Here is an 8,455-nt window from a genome sequence, read left to right on the forward strand (position 1 = left end):
AAAAAAAAAAATAAAAGCATAGGGTTCCCCTAAAAGTCATACTAGACCCCTAAGGTCTGGTAGGAATATTTTTAAGGAGGAACCCCACCCCCAAAAAATGGGGGGGGGGTTAAAGTGGGGCCCCCCTAAAATTCCCAAACAGACCCTTAATCCGAGCGCAGGCCAGGCAGGGCAGGAAAGTGGGGGCAAGCGATCCCCCCCTCCCCCGCACCATATCAGGCCACATACCCTCGGCATTGGGAGGGTGCTTTTCCAGGGTACCCCCTGGAAAAGCACCTTGTCCCCGTGATAATGCAGACAAGGTCCTCTTCCCCACAAGCCCTGACCCGTTGGTTGTGGGGGTCTGTGGGCAGGGGGGATTATTTGCATCGGGGTAACCCTTTAATTAACCCTTGTGAATTAGTAAGGTGTACTTCTACCCCTACTCATTCACTAAAGGGTTAATGTAAAACGTAAAAAAACAGGCCACAGTTTAATAAAAAAATAATTTAATTGCAACAACAAAAAAAAGGTTTTGACCATTGCTTTAATAAAAAATAAAAATCCCAAAAATTAAACCACCAACGTAAAAGGTCTTCATGACGTCCATCATTGTCCACGGTGACTGGCTTGTGGGGAAGAGACACATGCCCCCCCCTCCCCCTGGAAAAGCACTCTCCTAATGCCGAGGGCACGTGGCCTGGTATAGTGCAGGGGGTGGTGGTGGGAGAGCTTGCGCCCCCCTGCAACATACCAGGCCACATTCCCTCCGAGCACTGATTTAACTTTTTGACTTGGAGTCCCTCCTAACTTACCTACCAGACCCAAAGGGTCTGATATGGATCGGGAGGGGGGCCCCATGCGTTATTTTATTTTTTTCTTTACATTTTTTTTTATTCTGCTCGCTACCTCTGAGGTAGCGAGCAGAAGAACCAAGCCGAATGCCGTTCGATGGCATTCAGCTATTCACTGACTACCGTTCGGCTCCTATGAGAATAGGGGGCGAACGGCAGTGAGTGAACTGCCAGAGGTTTGGCTCACCCGATTCAGATGTTGGAGTTGAACGTGTTCTTCACTTTGCTAAACATGTACAGCTAAACTGAAGGGAGCCGAAGCCAGCCATACTCAGCTGAAGTGAATAGCCAAACGGTGTTCGGCTCACCTAACTTCAGCTTGGTTATTCTCCCTTTGGAAGCTTAGTGAATAACTCCCATAGATGCTGTTTGGTATTTTCAGTGCTTCATTCTTCATAGCTGTGCACATACCAGTGGTGTACACAAGGGGGCACTCTGACTGTACAGATGTGGCTCTCCAGGATAGAAAACAGCTGCTGCAGAAATCTTCACTCCTACTGATTTTGCTTAAAGTGACACTAAACTCAGGAGTTAAACCTGAAAAATGCATTCAAGTCCCCTAACTATTAACAAAAATGTATCTTATTTGTGTATCACTCGGCTGTAGATCCTCCAATCATCTCTGAATTGGTGCTGACACTGTCCTTCCTTCTAGAGGGTGGCTACTTTTGTTCCCCATGGTTCCTGGGTGTGTTGTAGACTAATCACCACTCCAAGCTCACTCCTGTGATGGACTACAATCTCAATGCAAAGGATTAAACTAAACATAAGATTGTAGTCCACACAGTGACACATAGTGGCCTGTGTCACCTTAAGGAAGGGACCCTGCGTGGCCCATTAACATTGGCAAATATTTGGCTTCTAGCAATCTTTAATTCCTGTTGTTAAACATTTGACTTTGCTCAGTGCCAATCCCAGGGATGGAATTTTCTCAAACACTTCCGGGAGCTCTAACATGTGCGCCCCCCACCCCACCCAACACCCCTTACTTTTCCAAACTCCACTGCCCCTCCAGTCGGCCCTGGACTGGTATCGTGGGTGGTGGCAAAGAGAAGGAGAAAGACCAAAGAACATCTAAATTAGTAACCAGTGAAAACTTTTTGTGTTACCTAGACAATATTGGTTACCGTAGTTTTTTGCTATTTCACAGGTGCAGGCTATTTTGAAGCCTGACATGTTTGGCCTATCTTTACTTGGTGCAACATCTTCTTTTATATTTAAAAAAATGGGAAATATGTTGTGTTTAAGTGCACTAAAATAATTTAAAGAAGAACATCCGATAAAGAAAAAACCTTACCCTCGCAGTGGGGCTTCCCCCGCACTGCAAGAGTTAGGGGCTCATATAAAGCTGTATTGCTAACCTGATCCTCAGTCCTGTGTTGGTTAGTGCTCACCTCAATCCCCATCCGCTCTGGCTATGGAGTGTCCCTTGGCGTCCTCACGTCTAGTGAAGGTCAATGGACCTGCATAAAACGTGATGATATCAGTGGCACTTAGACCATCGGGGAGAAGAGGGTTCAGAGACCAGGATCAGGTGGGTAATACAACTGTATTTGAGCCCCCTAGAGAAAAAGAGCTCTTAACCCTTGCAATGCTGGGGTAGCCCCAATGTAAGGATATGTTTTTTTGCTTGCCGGGAAATTTTGCTTACTGAAAATGTTGGTTTGATAAACAGTTGCACTAATATCATGCCACATTAAAGATGCAACTGCCACCACGTTATTCTACAGAAAAAAAAGATAATCTTTAGGCCTAAAATTTGCATTTTAACATAATGTTTCCAGACAACAGAGTTCAGAACTACCGGCCACTGGAGAGGTATGTACTTAGGTTTTTTGGAGGAAGCAAATGTGTCACTTCAATGACTCGCCGGCCGGCTTCCCAATTAGCCGGGAAGCCTTCTCCTTGCTCCCTTGTCATCAGGTGACAAGGAAGCATGGAGACAACTTTCTGGCCAATCGGGAAGCCAGGCGTTGAGTCATTACCCACCCCCCCGGCTTCCTGATTGGCCAGGAAGCTAGCTCCATGCTCCCTGGTGCTCCCAGGGAACATGGAGCCGGCTTCCTGGCCAATCAGGACGCTGAGTAGTGTGTAATGACTTGCCGCCCAGCATCCTGATACCGGATGTTCTGGTACTGAGATAAGCATCGGGAGCATTTGGGCGAGTACAAGTACCCTCCCAAATACTCGGTATCGGCACAGTTACCAATACTAGTATCGGTATTGGTACATCACTGACTTTAACTAAAAAAATCCTTGATATTTTTGTGTAGAGTCAATGCAGTTCAATTTTCTGGGGCAATTGTTGATGTCCTGATTGGACATCTCTGTTGAGGTGAATATGTCTTATTACCATATCGGTTTTCTAAGGGAATTTTACCTGATTTTGAAACACTGAAATTCTCAGTCTTCACATATTTATTTCCCTATAGCTGGAAGAAGAAAGGGGAACACAGCTAAGAAACGGAAACCAAACTGAAATGTACAAACATAACTGAAATGTTTAGATCTATATATGTATATATGTATATACTGTATGTATGGATAAATGGAGAAGAAAAAAATGCAAATTTGTGTAAATATTACGAAAGTAATTGTCAGCAATAAAAAGCTTGGATGATTACAGAAGAAATGGTGAAAGATGGGGAAACAGAAACCATTGTTTTAAACATTTTTTGTTGTGTTGCTATATTGACCTGTGTAGTTTATAACAGAGTAAATGAGACAGACACTACAAGGATGAACGTAATGCAGAGAGACTCCAATTGCCCTTTCTGCCCTACCGCATATAACTCTGAGAGTTAAAGGAGAATTATGGGGAGAGAGAAATACACTCAACCCCATAATTAGAGCCAACGTGTGACACTGAAGCTGTCACACATCGGCTCTATAGATCAGGAACTGAGCGATCACGTACCACCAGTCACTCAGTTCCCGATCTTCTCCCTGATGGTTCCATGATGTACTTCAATCTCAATACGCATCGGTAAACTAAACGTGAGATTGTAGTCCATCAAGTGAGCGAGCTTGGAGCGGTGACTACTTTACAACACACACGGGGACCATGGGGAACAAAAGTAGCCACCCTCCAGAAGGAAGGACAGTGTCAGCACCAATTCAGAGAAGATTTGATGATCTACAGCCGAGTGATACACAAATAAGATCCATTTTTGGTAATAGTTAGGGTACTTGAATGTATTTTTAAAATGTTACTTCTGAATTCGGTGTCACTTTAAGAAAGCTACATTAATGGATAAAAAAATATTATCACACCCAAACAAAGGAATACTCGATGTGGTAATTCATTAGTGGAGTAGAACGTTGATGTGTGGATATCAACAACATTGAATTACATTACAGGTATGTGATGATGCAATTCCATGGCGGCATCCACTGTACTGTATATTTCATGCCAGAAAGTTAAAAATGTGTGCCTTGTTTACCACACAGATACATCCTATAAGGATTTACATGACTTTAAAGACATGGAGCCTTTATTACTGGGTGGATCTCAGTTCTTCTAGATCTGCCATAGGTTCCACACTATTAACAATGCTTAAAGTATATCTAAACCTAAGCAACTACAGCAACAGTTTTATTTATTTTATTGTCATGTTTTGGATAAATGTTTTACATAAGTGAATAAAACCGACCATTGTAAGCCCCCCTGTGAATGGTTTGTCTCAACTCTCTATCTGCCACTTTTACTGGACAGCTTGGCCTGGGATAAGGAAATTAAAAAAAAAAAAATTAGTGGCTGGATCACCAGGTGAAAATTTGAAAATGAACACAAATGCTCATGCTTTGATCAACCAATGAGACAGTGATGTCAAAGGGCAGTCGGAACAGAGCTGCATGTCGTACGCATCTATGAGCATCTAAGTGGAAAGCACAACGTGCATAATAAATTAGCAAATAAAGCTGTACTCATTAACCAACATCATAAAAACTGTAGCTAGAAACAAAACAAAACAAAAATAAAACATGACACTCATTCATGAGCTTATTTTGGCTGATCACATCCACATGCCCATATACACACGCAATACAATAAACTATAATTCCCTTTCAAAGAAATGGGGAAATACTTAATAACAGTGAGTACAGTTGTTTATGTTGCAACAATTTGCTATTCAAATGGTTTACACAAATGAGCACCTATTGTGCAACAGCTTTCTTTTAGAGTCAGTGTTAGGTTAATATTGTTCTCCTTATAAGCTTTGAAAAGCAATTTTTGGTACACGGAGACATGGATTCTATAGCACCTTTGCAGAATTAGCGGTATCCACAAATCCTTCTGCAGATAGAAGATGTACATTATGGAGCTTAATTCATAACTGACGATATCCATTTGGTGTTCAATTATCTGAGCTCTTTAAAGGAGAACTATGGGATTAGTTCTCCTATAGTTCTCCTTAGGGTAACGGGAGGACACAAACTAGCGTCCTCCCGTCACCCTAGGCTCAGTATACCGCGAGCTACTCAGTATACCTGCTGCTCACGGTATACTGAGACGCCGCAGCTGAAGCGGATCCCGACAATTATGTCTGGATTCGCCCAGCTGCGTGACTGACAGCTGGCTCTGCCTATCTAGAGGCAGAGCCAGCTGTACCCGCCCCCTCCCCCATCCGTTCCGCCAGTCAGCGTTGGCGGATCGGAGCGGGGAGGGGGGAATCCAGCCCCTCCCCTGTCACGGCAGAGAGCCGTGACAGGATGGAGAGGTGAGCGAACGCCGTTATGTGTTCGCTCACCTCCCGATCTACTAAGCCGACCAGTGACAGTCTCATTGTCACAGGTCGGCTAGAACTATGAGGTGAGTGAAAAGCACTCACCTCATAGTTCTCCTTTAAGTGTCAGAAAAACCTGCTGCTATACTGAAAACTAGGGATGCACCAATACCGGTTTTTCGGTATCGAGTAACGATATTTTTTTCGTTACTCGCTGATACCGAGTATACCGACTCTGGGTGCCCCGATTATCAGGAAGCTGGGTTGCGGATCATAACCCGCTGTATGTATGTGCTCTGCTGTATTGTGTCAGCCTGCTGACTTCTGATGTATTCATATAAGAAAACTTACAGCAGTCCTCGAAAATAATTGCTATTTTCCCATTATCAGCCTGCCTTTGGAAAATGATGCCAAGTGAATCTTCCTACATTCCTTTAGAAAAATCTGTGAAAATCATACGTTTAAATTTGGTGTGTAAATGCACTGCAAATAAAAATATAATAGTCATTACAGTCAGAAAGACTTAGTCCACCTACAGTACAGGACCACTTTTTGTCCTTCTTCTGACTAAACATTAGTAACGTTTATTCCTTTTAACCAATTAGCCCAAAACGTTTTAATTGTATTTCAGACCAATTTTTTAAAATAAATTAAATATTAACCGCTCTGTTTATAATTTTTTGCTCAATTCCATTTAGTTTGTAGCACCCTCTGCTGTGTCGCTACTAAATTTAGTGTATATCTGGACTGTAATCAGTCTGGATGCTGATTTCTCTGAGTTCTGCAGGATTCCCTGAGTTTGGTGGATTGATTGTTTCCCCCTGTTGCTGGGTTGGGGACTCAGCATACAGTGAGGGAGGATCCATCCTCAGACTGTGATTATGCATCTGACTCTGACCAATCTCTGAGCAGGCTGACTCAGAGGTATGGCTGGAGGAAGGTGATAAATGTTTGGGGACACCTTCCAGAACTCTCTCCCCCCTGGAGCCCTCCCTGGGAGGAGGTATGTGTGCTACAGGATGCCTAGTCCAGGCCTCAGCATGTGGCAGATGCTGGGTGCCCAGAGGCCTAAAATACTACAGGATGCATGGACTAACCCTCAGCATGTGGCAGATGCTGGGGGCCCAGAGACCTAAAATGTTACTGAAAAGGAACCTGATGGAAGCTGGGCTGGAGGTGGAATCTGCTTATGGAGGAGTGTTGCAGAGAAGCTGGTGAGAGCTACTGTCTGGACCCTGTAAGAGATCCCTCGCCCTAATCTCAGGTACTATACAGAAGAGAAGCCAGTTGGTGCACTGACCTTGTGCTAATGTTACAAGCTGTTGCAAACGGAGAATATATAGTCCTCTATTTTTGATTACTCTGGTATCCTGCAGCCCTAACTCTTTCCTAGTTGCTGATGTGCAATAAATGCTAAAAAGACCCTACAACTCGAGCCTGATCTGTTCTGGAGTGTCGGTGTTGCTGGAGCTGAGAGAAAAGCGCTGGTGGCTGAAAAAATAGGTAGGAGAGCCCTAGTTTATACCAGCGGCTCTTTCGGGGGTGAGTGCTACACTTTGAAATCACTTTATTTGAGAACAGGTAGACATATCACACAAGATGTCAGAATAATAAAAAGGCAATATGGATTATGAAGGGTGACAAGATACAGCCATGGTAGCCAGTAAGAGTAAAATGAACCATCAGTTTCATTCTAATCACATCTATGGCACAGAGGTAATATCGTGGTATAACCATATTGCATAAAATTACAAACCAACAGAACATTATGAGAAGAAGGTCAGAAAAGAAAGTGACAGAGGAAAGCATGAGCAATAGGAGAATAAAAGAAAGACGTAAACATAAAACAATGTAGACTTGCACCTTCTGAATGAACCATTAGACCAGGGGTAGGCAAACTCCAGACCTCCAGCTGTGGTTTAACTACAAATACCATCATGCATCTGCTTCAGCGGGCCATGCTAGTGGCTGTCAGAGTCTTGCAATGCCTAATAGGATTTGTAGGTGCACCACAGCTGGAGGCCCGGAGTTTGCCTACCCCTGCTGTCGGCTAAGCATCTGAAGTTTAGAGCTGTGTGTGTCAGGATCCAGAGCGCCTCCAGGAGGCGCTGGAGCCAGTACCTGCGCTCGCCTGCAGGTATCTTCAGGCAGCCAGGAACTGTCAGGTATCAGACCACCACTGGGTGGTGCTGGAACCTGCGGCTCCAGTGCTCACCTGCGGGTGTCTCTCCAGCTGCCAGCAATTATCCACCATCTGGTGGTTCCTGGGAGGGTATATAATCCCTCCCTGCAGTCAGGACTGTGGCTCAGTATCCTGTTGTCTTTCCCTGACTGAGTCCTGTGTCCTGAGCCCTGATACAGTACCCATTTGCAGTATCCTGTTACCTGCCTGTACCCTGACCCTTTGTCCCTTAGCTCCCCTGGTGTGGCCCAGCTTGAGTCCTGTTACCTGCCTGTACCCTGTTACCTGCCTGTACCCTGACCCCTTGTCCCTTAGCTCCCCTGGTGTGGCCCAGCTCCCTTGGTCTTGCCCTGCTCGCCGGGTTTACTTGCCTTGTACCTTTTGTATGTGCTTGTGTTTTCATTTAGTTACTATTACTTGTTTGTGGTTACTTGTGGGTGTTGGTGGGGTTATTTGTTATATTTTGGTGTATATAATAAACTTTGTGCATATAACCTTATCTTGTGTGGTCATACTAATTTGGTCATCCTGCGTGGGTACCTGCATGTGGTGTGGGGACACCCGCACACGCCACCCTGACAGAACCTATTGGTATATTGGTATATACAGTATGGTAGGTTAACTGACTTCTGTCAAAATCGACCCTAGTATGTCTCTGTGCATGTATTCATGTGAGATAGGGACCTTAGATTGTAAGCTTCTTGAGGGCAGGG

This window comes from Nanorana parkeri, unplaced genomic scaffold (genome assembly GCF_000935625.1).
Source record: "Nanorana parkeri isolate BGI_ZX_2015 unplaced genomic scaffold, ASM93562v1 scaffold156, whole genome shotgun sequence".
NCBI lineage: Eukaryota > Metazoa > Chordata > Amphibia > Anura > Dicroglossidae > Nanorana > Nanorana parkeri.